This window comes from Triturus cristatus, chromosome 2_2 (genome assembly GCF_964204655.1).
Source record: "Triturus cristatus chromosome 2_2, aTriCri1.1, whole genome shotgun sequence".
Lineage (NCBI taxonomy): Eukaryota > Metazoa > Chordata > Amphibia > Caudata > Salamandridae > Triturus > Triturus cristatus.
The window spans coordinates 203,332,058-203,352,124 of record NC_140582.1 but is presented as its reverse complement, the minus strand read 5'-3'; positions in this window follow the sequence as shown (position 1 = coordinate 203,352,124).

Here is a 20,067-nt window from a genome sequence, read left to right as displayed (position 1 = left end):
ACAGAATCTTCCACACGGTAGCTCAAACCCACAAGGCGAAGCAGGAGACATAAACACAAATCAAACAACACCTTTATAAAAGGGTTTTATTTTACAAAATGCAAGGACTCTCTCTTTTAGAATAAGACTTGGGGTTTTATTTTACACAATGCACTCTAACAGAAAGGCTTTCCCAGATGCCAAATGCAAAACATTCAAATATATGTAGAGATATATATGTTTATATGCAAGCAATAATAACACACTTGGTAAATATTATGCATGAATAATACTGATGAATAAACAAGCAGCAAAGAATATGAAATAAGACTCAAGCAAATATACTGGGACGTCTTGCAAGAGATCAGAAAGCTATATATACATCAAATGAGTATTTTGGAGGTGCACCATGACTCACTCACACATCACAAAGAAAACACCCCAAATGATCAAAGCAACTGGCCAAACATCACAATGGCAATAACCAAAACTCAATACTTCACCTGGTGCAAACACTGCAACTCAGCCCACTCCTGACTGAGGAAGTTAAACAGCTGTGGTTGAGAGCCTCAGCAACCAGAGTTCCACGCTCTGAAGTAGACCCGTCCGTCCCCGTTCGGATTCCAAACTCCCAGTTTCTAAGTCAACAACCCTCAGCTTTATAATCTCAAAACACATTAGAAGGTTCAGGAGAGACCTTCCCCCGCGCCAGAGGAATCTTACCAGAACTGGCCAGCTTCCAAGCAAGCATTCCCATGGCAGGAAGGAGTTCCCACGTCCCCTTCTCCAAATCTCGCATGTTCCAGCCTTTATCTTGACGAAGCTCACAAAGCCTTCCGGGTACATTAATCAATTTCTCACAAAAACAATCCTTGAACGTGATTAACCCAAACAACTTGCAAGCACTGCTGTACACGCAGAAAAAGCTAAAGCAAGGCAGAGTCAGAATTCAGGATGACATGAGGCCATGTCAAAGCCAATAGTAAGAACTTCATAATTCTCATCAATGTGCAACACAATGCACAATTGTGCACAACCGCTTATAGATTCACATACTTCATCTCTCAATGTCCTATAGCATCACATACTTCATCTCTCAATGTACAACACCAAGTACATCTGTGCATCACTGCCCACAACACTGCACTTCAAGACCAAAAAGTACATTCCACACCTCTCTCTCCCTCACACTTTCAAATGCACATCCCACACATTCTGTTCATGGCAAGGCTGTTCTACTCCGTGACAGCTCCCACTCAAAGACTGCAAGATTACAAGAAAGATACTTTTAAGAGAAACAGGCATATGCAGGACATCGTACATTCAGGCTAGGATAAAATAACACACCAAAGTCAACTAAAATAATGGTAGTCAAAGGTCATCATAGGGTGTCAGACCACAAGAGTGCCTCTAGCACTACACAGGACTAGGAATAATGCACCCGGAAAAAATGCGCAGTGCAGCATGGCGGCTGCAGCCAAAGCCTCATGTGATGTTTCTGGCTGGAATTGCCAATTGGAAAGATCAAGTCAGTTCCTCCCATACAGTGTGAGCAAAAAAAACCTAACAACTCATACTTAGGCAAAGTGCAATTAGAACATAAAAACGTGTTAAATTTTCTCCACCTAACTTGTAATAAGGGATAATGTCTGCCACAGTTATGGGCTGACTGTTGTCTTAAATACCTGAAGGACAGTATCAGTGCTCTTTTACCACCCTAAACAATGGTAAATGGTTGCTTCTCATGGGAAGTTTAAAGGCATGTGCTGCTTTTGGCTGGAAATGTAGCAGTATCTATTAACATATCTATAATCAATAACTGAACATAATGCATTAACATACACAAAGCGAGATAACACAATTAACACATCATGGGACAAAATACAACAAAACACCACAGCCACAATAAAAAACAACCACAGCAAAATGCAGTAATACAACCCAGAAACCGAGTGGCTCAAAAAACAACAGGAAATATCACCACTACAACAAAATGCCACACCGCATATATGCACAAACATTCTTATTCGCTACCTGCGCCAGAAAACTGAGTTTATAATATGGTGGTAATAGGTGGTTGCACCAACCACTGTCTTAACTTACCACCAAGGACATGAAATAGCACCAGCCAGTCAAAAATGTTTCGCGATCCAAACTTCGGTGCTGTAAATCCCATAAAGCGCATTGATGACATGTGGGCTTCAATTTTATTTATTATGTTTTGGCACTCCGAAGAGGGCCACATAAACAAAATACACAAATACAAATACATATTCCCAAAGAATAAAATAACAATTACAACACTCTCCGCTGAAAAAGACAGACTACGACACAGACCTCCATATTTCATCAATAAATAGCTAAAAAACCTTTAAAAAAGTTAAAAATATTGAAGCAAAACATTTCATTTGGAGGAGTATATAAAGCCTGCAGAAAAGAGTTCATATCCAGGATACCCAATTGCAAACATGTTGATCTTAACCACTTTAAGCGAAGTGGACGCAATACCGGACATATAAACAATACATGATTACGATCCTGTGCAGACATATTACATAAGTTGCATAAAGGAGAGGACCCATACCATTTTGCCAAAAGAGTATTAAGTGGCAATAGATCCTGCCTCAAGAGGAACCAAAATCTCCGAATACCATGAGGTAAATTCCAAATGACATAGGGTTGGACAAACTTCCTAAGGTATGTATTAGTCAGAAGAACACCTCCCTTCTTAGCTACCATGGACTTTTTGTCCAACATAAAACAAAGAGTCCAGGAAGCCTGTTTCAGAAGAGATTTTAGCTGGGAGGGAGAGATAACAAAAATAGTGCTCTCATCTAATTCAAGAAGAGCCACAGCCTTTCTGAAATTTTTAACAATTTGAGAGTACTCTCTAAAACTTCCCAACAATTCCCCCTTGAGAAGGAATCTCAGAGTCCCCATTTCACCTCTAGCGAGGCTGGCAACCCATCGTACTAAGGGCAGATAGGCCCTGCACCCAACTGCTACGGAGACCAAACTCAAGTCTGCAGGAAGCTACAGAATAAGCAGACTTAAGAGAGGTTATAGACCTTAATAATTTTCCTTCGACCGTCTGTAGAAAACCCCAATGCTTTAGATCGACCACTTCTATTCCATACAGGAGGGTTGATGGAATTTTTGCCCTATAAACCTCGAGTAAACAAGCAAAGTGTCTTCTCCCTGTGGCGGAATAAAGAGCACTCAAACTTTTACCTTGGGACAGGGCTTTACGAGAATTGTTATCGATATGAGGTTTCTCACTCAGGTTTGCAGAAATTATTTTTCCTAAAAAGGTATATGTTTTAACCACCTCCAATTTCTGACCACCGACTGACCAGCCAAAATTCTCAGATTTAGATTTTTTCCTCCCTGTAATGCACATAATTTTACTTTTTGTGGCATTTATCCTTATGAAGTGGGTCTCTGCAAAATGATGTAAAGCCTGCAGACGATTAGCTAAACCTTTAGGAGTTAAATCAAGGATAAGAATATCGTCTGCATATAAAAGGCAGGAAATAGAAGAGCCCCCCACTACCGGGGCTATGCCAACACAAGATGCAAGCGAAGCTGGAAGCTCAGCAATATACAGGGAGAACAGTAGTGGTGCCAGAAGACAACCCTATTTTAATCCATTAATAGATGGTATAGCCCGTGATAAGCCCCTTTCTCCACCCTGTAGCACTCGACACCAAGTGTCTGTATGTAAGGATCGAACTAGATCTAATAGAGGTGGGGGCATACCCAAAGCTGCTAACTTTCTCCACAGCAAAAGGCGATCTACTTTGTCGAATGCTGTGGAGAAATCAATAAAAGCCGCATACACTCCTCCTCCCCGAACTCTTACATATTTCTCCAAAATAACCTGCAGGGCTGTAAGGTTATCCAAAGTGCCATGCCCCTTACGGAAACCAGTTTGTTCGAGGGGTAATATCTGATTCACCTCAACCCAATCAGTAATTAGAGATAGAAGACATTTGGAAAAAACTTTTCCAATAGCATCAAGAAGGGCTATCTTGCGATAGTTCATTGGCTTATCCCTATCGCCTTTCTTGAATAAAGGAACCAAAATGCTCCCTTTCCAAGAAGAAGGCACAGTTTTACTAAGGAAGCACGCTCTAAATAAAGGAAAAAGTATCTTGCTCCATAAAACAGGGTCTAACTTCAATATCGAGATAGGAAGTTTGTCAGGCCCCATTGCTCCAGAGGAACGCATATCTTTAATAGCCATTTCAATGGTTTTCTCTGAAGGAACTTCAATGGAAAACTCAACGTCTCTAATGGCTCTAAAGGGCCGCTCACTTTCCAACACTACGCCGTTCCCAGCATATAGGCTGGAAATAAAGGAGATCCATGACGATTCAGCAATAGGAATAGGGAGAGGACTAACTCTGACACCACAACCCTCTCCAATAAGGGACCAAAATTGTCTGACTTTGCCATGAGCGACAGCCTCCCGTAAACTTATCCAAAGAGAGTCCTCTTTTTCTTTTTTAAGTTTCTTCCTAATTCTGCTTCTCCTTCTTTTTAACAAATATATTTTGTTTTTTATTTCAATGGATCTGCACAGGAATTGCTCCCGCACTAATCTATTTATTTCCTTATTTAAAGGGATAATTGAACTAGGAACATGGATCCTTTTTACGGAAGAGGTGGATCTTTTAGCAGCACGAATAACCTCCTTCATAAAATTCTCAAAATAAATCAATTCAAAACCCTGCCAATCATTCAATTCTAAAATAGTTTTGCCTAAAATACACTCCAGGCCCTTCTTGGCTTTAAAATTCCAAAAACATCTTCCAGAGTCCCTATGAAAATTAACTATATCACTATTAAGGGACCATGAATCGGAATTTGGAAAAAATAGAGAAAAGTTGTCGGTGAAACCACCAAATTTTTCACTAAGGAAAAAATACCATAATCAGTGATTACATAGTCCAGGGTTGACTGGCTTTGAGAGGTTCTATGAGTGTATTTTGCAGGGACGTCAGAAGGGAGTCTACCGTTCACTATTAACCCCTCAGCTGCAGAAAGTTCTTCCAGCAACAACTTCCCTCTCTTATTAGTTTTAATTTTATTAGGGAAGAGAATCTGAGGAATATAATATGCTTCTTCTTTGCATTTGTTGCTAAATAACTCTAAACTAGAGTTAGAAACCTTACAATTAAAGTCACCTACTAATAACACATGGGGGGGCGATTCTACCTCTTTAATCTGTTTAATATATGAAAAAACTTGCTTCAATAGGGAATTAAAACATTCATCCGGGGGAATATATGCATTTATTATTACCAAAGAATTATTGTTTCCCCTGCTAATAGAAGAGCAAAGGGTCACCGCCTGGAAAAGGTTACTTGGGTCAACATAATGGGTAAAATTCCATTTGAATCTATTCGACAAAAGGCACGCAATTCCCCCTTTTGCTTGCCCTTTCTTTGAAGGCAAAGCCATTGCCTCAAGAACGAAATAATCTCTCCCTCCACACAATCTGCTGACACACCAAGTCTCTTGGATGCAAATAATGCTGACTTTCAAAGAAAACAAGTATTGTAATTTCTCGGGACTATTGTTTATCCCGGCAGCATTCCAAGAGATAACTTTTAAATTATTGCTAAAGGTGTCGAAAGAGCTTAGGATTGTCTAAAGATTTAGTAGCCAAAGCACCAGGCAACCAGTTCCACAGTAGATTATCTTCTATTGAGGGAATATTCTGGATTAACGGAACAGGCTTTACTTGCGTCACCAGACGTATATTTTTCGAGACCGAAATCTTTAAATCATCAGTTAAGGGAGGGAGACTATCTTGGACAATGCCCTGCTGAGAGAGTCTATTATGAGGAAAGCTAATTCTCTCAAAGGACAGAACAGGTAATACGTCAATTCCCCTACACTGAAAACTCTCAGCCTGTTGCAAAATAAGATTAACTATAAGTTTAGAATAAATCTTTACCCTAATAAAGGGTGCGGCGACTGTTCCTGATATAACGACTAGATCAATATCGTTAGATTGAATTAATTTTAGGCTCTCTATATCCTTAAAATACTTAAGTAGCCATGCTCTATTTAAAAGTAAATCTGAATCAAATAACGATAAAAAATCCACAGTCAAAGTGTCTACAAAAACTTGTGATATTTTTGTAGGTGGATGATAAGGCCATACCGCACCACCACCCGGGGCATGGAAAGCAGGGGCGGAAGGATCAAGAGATGCAGACAACGAAGGGACCAACCCGGGCAACTCTACCACCAAGGGAGGAATTGCCAACCCTCCCACATCCAATGGGGGGGCCATTCCCAGGAGAGACTGGACAATCAGGGGAGATTTCTATGCCCAATGCTGAGGGCTTCAAAATGTCATAAGAATGAGTGGCCGCCTCCCTACCCACAGATTCTCCAGAAATATGGGCCTTGGTGTCTAAAACCTGAGAATCCTCAAAAATTATTTGTCTCTGCCTTTTCTTCCTATATTTACGGATTGGTTTCCTCTTTTTTCCTATGTTCTTTCTTTGTTTTCTGATTTTTCCTTTTTCAACCACCCCTATCCCCTTCATTTCAGGCACAAAAATAGAAAATAGCTCTTTTTCAGCTTTTGGAGTGGCGACCTCTACACTTTCTTCTTCAATTTCGGGGTCGAAAATCTTTACACAATTAGATAGGGGTAATTTGGAAGCTAAAAAGGGCTCATTTTTAGGGGTAGCCACGGGATTATTTTGAACTGAATTTACATTTACAGTTAAGTGATCACCACCTACCACATGCTCCTGCAGACCTACTTTAGAAACTAAATCAGGAACCTTTTCCGGGAGTTTTAACAATAAAACATTTAATATCTGAGTAACTGATTCCAGAATACAGTCAGAGCTTCCCACAAATTTACTCAATAACTGTAAGATGGAAGCCAGCAAATGTTCCAATGCGATCAAGGATTCAGAAATCGGTTTTTCCACTTTATGATAGCCAGGAAGACCCATATGACCAATGCCAGATAAATTAAGGAGTGGGCTCTTGGAAATATTATACTGAGAAAAAATATCTGGCGATTTTAAGGAGGGAGTACTACTATAAAGCAAAAGACCAGAGGGAGTAGCACCAATCGGGGACTTAAAGGCTTCAGGTAGTTTCAAAGAACCATCGTCTAGGTATCGACCACAAAGCTCCAGGTCAATACTAAACAGCTGAGATTCTCCCTTACTGTCCACCTTTAGTTGTGAACCTCCCATGGGATCAATGGGTGATAACCCTTTATAAATAGCAGACCCATTATTTTGTTGCCCAAACTCAGAATTAAAAGAAACACCCTTATTGACACCAGACTTATCAGGGGGCACTGGGCAAGATTTTTCAGTAGTCAGAGAGTCCGCATAATCTTTATTCCCCACATAAGGGCCCTTCTTCTCCCATAGTTGTGGCAACTGGCATTGACCCTTTAATACCAGATTACTGGCGGTCTTGTTACTAAGACGGTTGGATCTTGACAACGTACAAGCCCTTCCCCCTAATAATCTCCCCGAACGTAACTTTTTAGCCGACATCTTTGTACAAGAGGAACAGGAAAAACCAGAACCCCGAATGAGTGGGATTAATAACAATTTAAACAATAAATAATTGAAAATTTGAAGGTAAGTTACGAAGAATACCTAATGAGCAGGAGGATGTTCACACCGTTATTATGCAATACAATAAACGTGTAACACTGAATACAACACAAAATAAAATTGTACAATTAAATATAAATACATAGGCCCAGCCCAGCCTACTTCAGCCACAGAGGGCCCGGGCTTAGCCCGGCGCCGACCCGCGCGCGATCCCGCGTCGCGGGGACTGACTGTTGATTTATGCGCCTCTGTGCGCAAAGCTGCTGACGTTGGCGGGTTTCCCCCGCTAAGGATCCTGGGGACTGTAGTCCCGCTGCACACGGCGGCCGCGGGGATTATAACTGCGGCAGCGGCAGGGGGACGACGATAACTGCAAGCAACAGCATGGGTCCAGGGACTCAACAAGAAGCACAACCAGGGCACAGGTAAGATACGTTCGCAAATGTCCACAGCAGGCAGAGCACACCTTGTATTCTATGACTTTGTGGTTATGTGGCCAAGCATGTGGGAGATCCTAGGCAGAGCACAAGCCGCACCTGGGCTTAGCCAGGCCGCTTCTGCACTCACCTGGGTCACACTCTCTGTAGGAGCTGAGAACAGGTCCTACACTCGCATTTCTTGGAGTGGTCCTGAGAAAGGTATAGGGGGCGGGGCCACAATAGATCTGTAGATACCGGCCCAACTGGTGAACACTCTGACTGACTAGTATAGAGCGTCTTCCGGGGTGCACCAGTGAATCATATCCCAAAGAAAGTTCCTTTCAGTCAGCCCTCCAACCCTCTCCTCCTCCTGTGGAGCATTCACCTGCTTAGCTGTGCCTGAGGCAGCACCCTCCGTTTTTTTTATATACTCCTCGTTTGCCTCGTGTCCCTTGGTCGCTTTGGTCCTCCCTCTCTCTGTTCCTTCCACACGTCCTTCAGCTCCCGGCCCCCCGGAGGAGAGAGATACAGCCGGTGCTGCAGCGTCCGCATCCACGTCTTTGTCCCTTCAGGCAGTGCAACAGTGAAGCAGCGGAAGGCACCAGGACCCCCGGATTCCAAAAATACGCTTTGGGCAAGCCAAGGTCCAACGAGGGAGCGAGAGGCAAGCAACACGAGGGGCAACGATGTGCCGCTGGATTCCTCCCGAGAGGCGTGGGGCCCTTGCGGCAGCGGAACGAAGCAGCGTACCACTGGTCTCCTCCTGGGAACCTCCTGGAACCGCGAGCCACTCGGCAGAAACGGAAGAGACGGCAGCGCCACCATGACATGTGGGCCATTTTGTTGCAACAGGAGTTTTTTGAGTACGGGTGAGGAGGGATGCACTTTTTTTTCAGTGTTACGCTTCCACTTCTCTAGAGACGCAATGCTTGCCTCGTTACTGCTAGTGTCACACAGTGCCCATGTTTCCTGCACATACTCTGCCTCTTTAGAGGCAGCAGGGACGTACTTTTTTCTGTAATGTAGTGCTGGGCTTAGTGTGCACACATCTCAAAGGCTAGCAAGAACTAACCTTGTGCTTTTTGTGCTGTCTCCAACTATGCTGAGACATACATGGTACAAGCTCTGACACCCAATCGCTTGCAGGATCCGGAGAGCCTTCATCTGCTGTGCTGCCCTCCTCCACTCACTTAGTCTTACCCACTGTCCAAATCCTTGGGTCCCAGTTGACTCCTGGGTCACTAATTCCTGTAAATTACAGTCCAGATACATCCCCAAGTCCGCCCTGGCTGTTGCAGATCAATCCTGGGTGGCACTGCACATATTGCAAAGTAAGAGAAACATTACTCACTAAACTTTACAACCAAACTAGCCCATAGCAGTAACTACAATAGGTGACCTATTGATTTGCATGCACTGTCATCACTGACTGTCAGTATGGGGCATTGTGGCTGGCACAGTGTTGAGCGTAGAGCACCACCATGGTTGCATGCCCTGCTTCTGGCCAAAATACATGTATATCCAGGGACCAGTGATGTATGGCTGCCTGGGGTCATGGATGCATGAAATATTTGTGCACATCAAATCTTGTGCTGCTTGAGACCAATGCTGCAATATACTGCCTGAGTCCATTGCATTAATTACTTATGCCAATTACTCTCCTGGGGTAAAGACCATCAACCAGGACTCTGCAGTCATCTTGTCATGGGCTTTTCTTTCAATCTGACTCCATGTGTAGCCCGTCTCCCTGCAGTCGGCCCAAGGGTTTCTTGGCCTTTCTCTTTTTTTTCCCTTGAGAGTTCCAGGTCAGGGCTTGCCTGGTGGTGTTTGACGCAAACTTGCGGAGGATGTGACCTATCCAGCCCCAGCATCTTTTTAGGACTTCTTCATGGACAGGAAGTTGGGAAGCGTGCTGCCAAAGGTTGTTGCTGCTGATGGTGTTTGGTCAACAGATTTGGCAGTGGGGACCGCCATAAACAAAGGATGATTGGGGGCGTGAAGGGAGTGCGGGAGGGGTTGCATGCGGTGGTGGTTAGAATTGTAGCCATCGCCCGCCTCCAGCGATGTGTCACACCACCTCTCCTCTTCCTGCCTAGTTCAGCAGCCCCTAGGACAGACTCCCATCCAATCACTGTGCTGCAGAGCAGGGCGGGGATTAGCCTGAGCGGGCTAGAAAGATGCTCCGCTCAGTCCAGGGAGTCTGTGGGGTTTCTCCAGCCTGGCTGCTCAATTCAGGTGGGCTGGAGAAAACCCAATTGTGCATGTGTGTTTTGGTCGGCCTGAGACGGCCAGCCATAGGAGCACTTAATAATAATAATAATTTTATTGTACTGTTAATTAAAACTCACAATATAAAAACATTCAACGTTAAAATTATGTTCAGCATTATCTTTCTACTTTTACATTTTAAAAATGTAATCTCGAATAAAGGTCGTATCAATCTCAGATTTATTATCTGTGCTGTCCTTTTCCAGGGTGATAAAGTGCTAGTGCTTCAGAGAACAGGACACAATTTTAACAAGGCCTGATTCTAGACAGGCTGTCTCAGTTTGTTATCGGTGCAGTCCATTTCGAGGACGATAAAGTGTTTGTGCTTCTGGGTACAGGACACAATTTTAACAAGGCCTGATTCTAGACAGGCTGTCACTGTACTTGATTAAATGTTATAACTGTTTACTGTTCTTTCTTACGCCTTTTGCTAGGTCTTAAGTCTCCTAGCCACTATGTCGAAGTACTTTGTTAGTCGGCAGTTTAGTTGGGTCTCCTCTGGGTTAAATCACAGCTTCACAGCCTGCCTGCAGCTTCTTGTGCCCTTTTGGTTCCATATTACTCGGAGTAAGGTGCGCCTTATGTCCATCAAGCTTGGGCAGATACAGATTATATGTGTTAGGTCCTCTTTTCCTATTCCACAAAAACGGCAGGGCTGTTCTTCTTCTCTCCTTTTCCAGGGTGCCAGGGAGGAAGAATTGGTAGAGTGCCAAAGCGCAGTTTAAAAAAAATTATTTTGTCTTCTGTGTAAGTCCCATTTTCAGGTATGCTTGTGGCTTAGGAGCTTTATAATCATTCAGCACTGTCCATCCATGAGCCCTCTTGACCAGGATTTCCTTATCTTCTATTGTTGATATCAATTTTGTTACATTTTTTACTACCTTTTTGAAGCTTTTATTATCTATGGATGACTCCCAGAGGTGTGTCAGTTCGAGATATTCCAATGATTCCAATAGGTACATCTTGGCTGATGATTTTTCTTGGGTTGACAGCTCAGTCCAGAGGTGGGCATTTAAGGATCCTTGCTCTGCGCCTCTGATTTTACGCCAGCTTTTTATATAAGCGCCTCTTCTCTCCACTGTTTGTCTCTGAAGGTCACATTCAAGACGTATTTGGGCAGGCGGCACGTAGTTGAGCAGCTGGAAAATTGCTCTGTATGTTCTACTGATTATTTTATCTAAAACTGTTGCATCTTTACCTTGCATTGGTTCACTCCCATATGTGAGCATTGGCTGCAGGCGTGCTCTGATCACTTGTAAGAGAGGATCTAGTGTTCGGTCAGGGAGGACTTTCTTCAGGGACTTCATTGAAAAGTAGAACGTGGTGCCCTTCCAACACAGGGCCTCTAAACGAGGTATAAATAAACCTCTGCTGTCCAATAGTACCCCAAGGTATTTGTAGTTGGTTACCCGGTCTAGCCTCTGCCCTTCCAGGAACCATGAAAGTTTCTTTGTTTTGTTATAATTCACTGTCATTACTTTTGACTTGTTTAAGTTGATCTTTAATGCATTATTTTGTGAAAATGTATTGGTGGTATCCAGAAGGTGTTGGAGTCCAATTGGAGACCGGCTTATTAAAACCAAGTCGTCTGCATATAAAAGATTTGATAACAAGATGTTTCCCCAACCGCGGGGCATGCGATTTGGTTTTATCAAGTACCCCTGGCAGGTCTGCTAGAAAGAGGTTAAACAGCATGGGAGCTAGAACGCACCCTTGTTTTAGGCCTTTGGTGGTGTTAATTCGCCTTGAAAGGTGCGTCCCAGATCCCAGCTTGATCTTGACCCAAGTATTGGTGTGCAATAGAACAGGAGCACTTAGGGAGTGGAGTACATGTAGCACTCCTCCTCCCATACTTCAGCCCCGCCCCTCCCTACAGCACTGGCTAAGAGCCAGCAAATGCAAACCAAAAAGATGCAAGAACCATTTATTTCACATTTGCTGGCTCTGAGCCAGGCAGTGGAGCGACACTCCTCTGCCATTGCGGAGGAACCGCCACTGAGATTTGGATGAATTTCCTCAGACTGGTGTTAATGAAGGTCTGGACTTTGTTGGTGGTGGTCACTGCCATGGTTGCATGTCCTGCTTCTGGCCAAAGTACATGCCCATCCTGGGACCAATGATGTATGGCTGCCCGAGGTCATAGATGCATGAAATACTTGTTCCCGTCAATCTTGTACTGCTTGAGACCAATGCTGCATCTTACTTCCTGAGTCCTTTGTATGGCATCTGGTGATCTATAAGCTTTTGTAAAGTGCCATACACCCCTGACAAGGCCCCCAAACGCTTCTTAGTGGTTGAATAGGAGGCTGCTGCATTGTTTTGTGCATGGATGATCTGGTGATGGTTGATAAGGTGACCTTTGTTTCCTTTAATATCTATAGTTCACATGGGCAGGGATTTACCTTAATAGTAACAATTTGTGTAGTTAAATATTCATACAGTCCTACACCAAAGTTTCATGGCAAAGACATGGCTGCACATAAGCATGGAGAGAAGCCGAGCAGCGTAGAAAGAAAGCCCTGGTTGTGTTTACTTCAGATGGCTATTTGGCCAGCTATCGCACTGACTGGTTTAAATGGGAAGCATTGGACATTGTGCATGAATTTTGCAAAGCTGCTCAAATCGTGCTGATTGTGAAACTGGGCGTGTGTCTTGATTGTGCTGGAGGAGCACAGGTTGAATAATATTGGGTAAGTATAAACATACCATCTTCCTTTAGGGTGACCTGAGTTTGATGGTAATAAAGCAAAGCTGTGGTTCCTATGGGGGACGCATGAACCTCTACTTCCTTGGAGAGAGTAAATTAGACCATCAATAGATTGAGTTTGACTGTCTCATGTCATCTATTAGGGAACATCCAGGTCTTTACACTGCTCCAAGTCCTTGGTGGTCATGTACGATCTTTTTCCTTGCCAATGGTGTTGTCCATCTGCGCAGAGGAAAAACACCAACATACATTTTCCTAAAGTGAGAGATGGTAACTGTGGGGTCTTTCTAAAACTTGTGTAACCATATTTGGAAGTACATCTATTATTATAGTAGATAGCTAGGATAGCAAAGTAGAAAAACTTTGATTAAGTTCCATGTATTGGCCCATAAGCACTATAGAGTTGTGATCACTTATGCCTAGATGCAGAAGTTAATGGACTCAGTCTGGATTGTCTGAAGTTTTTGAAGTAGACAGAGTTGCACCCCTTGGTACAGTATATTTGTAATATCTAGGCATTACAGCACAAAGGTGATGGTGGATTGTATCATATTAGACAAGCACAGACAAAGGCAGATGTGGCCTAAGGTTAACTTTGTGAAGGAGGCACTTTTGGTCACTTGATTAACGTGAGCAACATGTCATTGGCTGGAGTACCATGATCACTCCCAGCTGACACTTGTATTGCTTGCCGCCATTTATGCATGTACCGATTGTGACCATTGTTGTGTGCATTTCATAATATCATTGACTTTATACTGCTTGTGGCTATTGATGCATGTACTCCCTTGGGCTATTGATGAATGTACCCCTTGTAACCACTGACCACTGTGCTGTGTGGGACCATTGGTGCACTTACTCGTTAAGGCCACTCGTGCATGATTTGCCTGGGGCCCACTGATGTTCAATACTGTCTGGCAGCATTGATGCCATTGATGAGTGTTATTCCCTGAGACCATTAATGCATATACTACCTGCCATCATCGATGCATGTAATGACAGGGGCCATTGATGCATGTGCTGCCTTGGTCTGTTAATACATAATACTCTTACGGTCATTGATTTATGTGTTGCCTTCAACTTTTGAGGCATCCACTGACTCCATTGATGCACGTTCCTGGCTGGGACCATTGGTGTATGTATTGTTTTATCCGTGTAATGCTAATAATCGCAAGGGGTCAAGTAAACTTGTACTGCATTGTGCCATTGATGCTAGTTACTGCATGGGGACACTGGTGCTCAATACTTAAGCCTAGCCAAATCCATGACATTTCCCCACACCCTCAATTTGTCAACAAAATGTCTATGACCTCCCCAGCACATATAGGTAATCTTTTTAGCCACGTTGAGCTTTCAAAATTTGTGCACAGTTTGTCAAGACTCAGATTAAATCGGCTCCCCTAGAGCAGGGTGCTATAATGTCATGTGATCACCTGGCTCAAATTGAAAAAATGTGTTATTTTGTGACATGGCCTCTTCCACATATAAGTCCAGATTTACTAAACGTTGCCGCAATACAACACAGCAAGGGAAGTTGATGTGCTGTGATCCAGCGGTGATTTCATAGTAATCCCTCAATACAAAACATCATTTACCTCTGGGTTACCGCTTACAGGGGATGGACCTTTGCCACCGTGTTATCAACAGAAGGAGACTTTGCATAAACATGAAAATGAAATGCAAATAATATTTAAGGCAATAATGAGAGTTGTGAGTAGTTTTAAAGGGTTTTATTTTCTAGTCAAAAGTTAAGTTTCTCTGACTTTTATTCATTAGTCAAATATCAATCAGGTTAAAGAATTGAAAAATAGGAAAAATAGAATTAATACAGAACATATTATAGGTTGCATACAAAGCACTTCATAAAGGAAAGGGAATGAGGCATAAAATGTCAGTCAGAACTCTTTAAAGAGTTTCAGGAAAATATAATTCAAGAGTGATTTTTGCAAGGCTAATTAATAATTAATAATGGGCAAAAATATCCCATAAAGAGAAATAAATGCATAAGACAAATACATCTTTTCAAAGCCAGTTAGTCAATGAATGAAATTTAAAGTTTTAGCATCTAAATCTAAACCTGTTCTGATCCTCTCAGCTGCTCTCTCTGTGTCTGACACAGAAGCTGAGCATAGCCCCCCCCCTTTTCTCTGTGTCTCCTCGGACGCAATCTCCACCCAGTCTGCTCCCGTGACGTTCACGTACCTAACCCAAATGATATCTGGTTAGATCTGATCTGACACGCCCCTAAGGGGTCATTATATATACTCTAATTCTTGTCTGACTACACTAACAATGTTGCAGTTTCAGTAGAAACTCGCACTGTGATTGGTTGGCACAGGTGACATAGGGGGTCTCATCATCCTGTTCTCATCGCAAGTCCACCCCATACCGGTTCTATCAATAGGGGCTTAATGCTAAGAATAATATACATAACATGTATCAATAAGAACATCTCTTGCAACATCTTAAGCGACAAAATGTATCAATTTATTTCTGTCTTGTTTTCACATCGCACACAGGGATGACACTCTCCCACAAACACTGGTACGTTGGCACGTGACACGAGTGTGCAGATAATTGTGGCCTTGACCTATGTGTCTCACTTGAGGGACTTGGCAGTTCATGCAGCTGGCACATTCTTCTGCGCATGCGTCTCCCATTCAGCACACTGCTAACAATTCTCAGCCATGCTGGATTCTTAGGCAGCCATATTATTGTGGGCCCAAAGGTATACTAAAGTAAAACAAACAGAAAAGAATATTAATTTATTAATAAAGCCCATCATGTTCACCTCCCACCATTCTAATATCCTGTATTAATTATTACCTAGCGAAAGCTATTAATTTAAAGCAGCGTTTCTATTATTCGTGCACAACATGCAAAATGTGCAATGTACAACATAGCATAAACATGCAGTAGTGCAAATTTTCCAAGCGCAAACAGTTAATACATGCTCATAGCAAAATGCTCTAATGTTTTAGATAGCTTTTTATGCAAAATGCGTTTGCCCCACATGTAGTGTTGGTGCATAGTTGATTAATTAAGAAAGATGTGTTATGAACTGAATATGCATTATCTAAATATGCAACAAAGCCAAGGTCTCTTGAGACGGGAGCAGAGGGTGTAGATTACAAGGAAAAGGAGCTGGGAGGAGAGAACACACATTCCATTCTTATCTTCAAGGCTAAAGAGGCCACAGTGAGCCTTCCAAAGGAAACTGAAATCACAAGTTTTTTTCTACTCTGCAAAAACACATGTTAATTCAGAAAGTGCAAAACACATCTTCTAAATTAAATGTGCATTCTATAGTGAGATTAAACCCAAACTAATCACATTAAACATGGCTTTTTAATTAATTGAGCATGTTTTTACATGAAAGCACTTTAGACTGAAAGCATCTTGACCAGGCCTCATTCATGTGTCATGTGCTTTTACTTGCACCAAAATTCTGCGTGCCATTTTTTTTTAATGCAGTCTGTCTGAAACTTGAAACAGAGCAATGCCTAACCTAGGTGAAATCTAGGCTCCATCAGCTGCTTTGCATCCAAGAGAAACAGCAGAAATGTGCGTTATGTATTGGAATATGGTCCAGTTTTACCATAATGTAGTGCCGGTGCACTTCTGGCTGCCTAGCGCCGACGCAGGCACTCTTGCGTCACAACGCAAGGGCGCCTATATTGATCAGAATAGTTTTTGTGCTTGGGGCTTACTTCCATACACAAAAAACTATTCTTGGAGGCTTGCTCCTTTTTCTGTGTATGCTGCAAAAAGCAGCACACATGCAAAGAGGAAATAATGAAGACAAAAAAATATTTTTTTTTGTCACGCTGGCCTCGGGTAGGTTTCCCGTTTTGGTGCTAACCCATGTATACTCACTCTAGTAAGTGTGTTGGTGCCAAAATGTTTTGGTGTATACATGGAAACGCACATGCACCACACATATAATGCCCCCCGACGCAAGGCAGCGTTATGAGCTGCATTACTTTTTTTTCTCCACAATACCACGCAAGTCGAGCTTTGTGTGCCTTAGTAAATACCAAAATAGATTTTGCGCTGAAGCTACTTCAGGAAGAGAGACACAACCCCAGCAAAATCGTTGTCAATCTGGGCATTAGCATAGAAAAACCAGTCTCACAGTCAGATCGAAGGTAGTCCACAACACTACAGAAAATCAGTGTTGATTACGTTTCCAAACAATTTCATTGGGGGGCAGTCTCATATAATCTGAAGAAAAGTTCTCACGGACCCACATCCTCTCAGAGACACGTTACCTGTGGCCATGCTAAATTTAAAAAGTCAATACCAGCTACTATAGAACTCAGGCAGGATTTTTCATTATATCAAACTGAATCCATAACCAATGAACAGCTCCCTTGCAGATCATGCAACAAAGCAGAATCTAAGAGTGTGGCATCTCAAGGGTTAACAGAACCCTCAATCTCAAAATCCAAGCGGCAGATTTTCAGTCCTAAATTGCAGCTCCAGTAAGGTCGTGTGAGGTGTTCAGGGTCCTACCCCCACACATTCCACTGCAGTTATCCCTGGCCCCCAAAAAGTGCCTGTCCACTGTCAGGGAAGGTTCCTTTTGAGAGGCAAAAGCCCAGTCATTTAGCACTGTGAAAACAGAGGCCAAGTCAAACTTCCACATTTCAGGTACTTTGATACCCATCTACAATCATCCCACACAATTCATTGAGAAAGAAATTCAAGTCGCATCACCTATCACATATGGATATGGACCCATCAGTCTAGGGTGGTGAAGAGACCATGAGGGATACAACATGGTGTATTTTGCGGGATGTCCCATAACCTGGGAAAGACGGACATTTTCCAGAGCACATCCCTACACATCTAATAGAGGGGGGGCACTCTTCGGCGTGATACATCTCCCTTCAAGCTCGTTTAGGTGGTTATCTAGTTTTTTTTTCTCATGCAAATCCTCCCTGTTCTTAGTAACATAAATAAGAGACAATAAATTCAAAAAGGGTAGTCTAGGCCTAAGCGGGATGAAAAGCAGTCGATTACCTGCACGACAACAAGCAAGATACTGAAGAAGGACATCAGAAAATAGAAATAATATATTCTCACCTAGCGTAGTGCTCTCCTAACAAGGACATGGGTGTCATTTCGGGGTTGCCTGTGGGGTTGTATGATCGTACCTCGCAGACGTTTTCAACGCGTGCTTTTACCACGCGTCTTCCACGTCGCATAGACTGTCACACCGGCAGTTTTCACAACGCACGACGTTTCAACGCCAATGCCGTGCCACCTATTGCGAAGTCAATTACTTCGTTCGCACACAGTAAAAGCGCACGCCATTACTACGCTCCATGTATTCTTTATGTACTATTTAACCCGTTTTTTTGTGTGCTTTTCCAGCCCGACCACAGTTTCAGCTAAAGGGAGTCGTTGTAATGGGTGTTTCCCCTCATTACACAGCTTTCTGATCATTTCTTCCTACGGCAACCGAGCAATGACAAAAATGTGCAAGAGAATGCACACTTTCTGCAGGTAACCCACCTGTTCTCCAGGAGCAATCCACATACAACAAATTGTGGTCGTGTAATATGTGACAGGCAGTGCTAATTTCCCACGGGTGTACTGGGCAGCCAGCCTGCTCCAGTCACTGAGAGTGAAATAAAGTGTAGACTATATATATATATATATATATATATATATATATATATATATATATATATATATATATATATATATATATATATATATATATATATATATATACACAGCACCGTGGTAAGTGCTGAGGGCGCAATGCAACCTGTAGGAATGAGTATCGTTTTAATTCACAAGGCATGCGCTTCCAGTTGTTCTTACATGCAATATAACATCAGCACACTGCAAACAAGGCAGAAAAAACAACACTACTCCCTCATCTCAATTATTTACAGTCAGCTTACGTGCGAACTTCCAGACACGAGAATGAGGCACGGAAGCAAAACGAGTTTGATGTGGTGTAATATGGAATTGAAATGGAATAGGGTGTAACTATTTCAAGGATTTAATGATGGCCCCCTCGTAAAATCTGATACCTTTAAGCTCCACACGTAATAGGTGTGATAAACTACAGCTATTATGAGTTTTGGCCCACAATAGGGCGTAACATGCGTGTCGCAGTATTTTTGCAGGCATTTGCCCACCCACGTGTCGAAAGCTGTAAAATACCAAGTGTACCAGGGAAAAATTGTGGGGGTGCGCGGTTAATTTTATTGCTCCTGGGAAGAATCAGGTCTGTAGAAATTCTGAACCCTATGCCAACGGGTTGCGCAGGGATCAGAATTATGCGGGTGAAGTGATGACACATCTAAATACATTTAAAGGTAATGCATGCCATGGTATATTCAAATCATTACAGTGCATGGCCATACTGCTCTGTCAGCAATGACGGGGAAGATTTATTAGATGGCTTCCAGATGTTCTGTTTCCTGTAAATTGCATTTGTCACGCTTGTATTTTTTCTAAGGTGAGTTTCGATAAAGAAATAATTAGTGTATGCATATGCGCGCACTCTGTGGTGACTCTCCTCCACAACAAAATGATTTAGGATATGCTATATTTACTGAGTTCAATTTGAAGTGCCAGCGCTTCTACGCAGTGGCCAATAACGCAAAATATGATGCTGAATCGATTCATCTCCTGGAGCAAATAGCCCACTGGATAACATTTCTGCGAAAAAGGATTGTTAAACAGTAGAGTATCTGATTTCTTCCAGAAGCCTGGGAGCCAGATGCCGTTCCAACCCAGGGAAATCACTTGCTTCTCGTGGTTAGTGTTATAATACGAGATCACCATGGTATGGAGTCTGTGAGCCCTTTGCACTAAAATGATAACAAGCATTGGCAATGCCAGTAGGTCTGGCGTTTGGCAGCCAGCCTTCTGGCAATTCTTGCTTTGTCACGGTTTTGTTTTGGTCTCATAAAACCACAGACTCCCCAGAGGTTCAGCATTGCAGAGTGCACGCTGAATGCCATAAATCTAGAGAGTGTGACGTCACCCGTCACATAAAATCCGTTGTCTTTCCTTTCCCCATGTCATCTCCCCTGAAAATTAAACCGTCTTTCCCCGT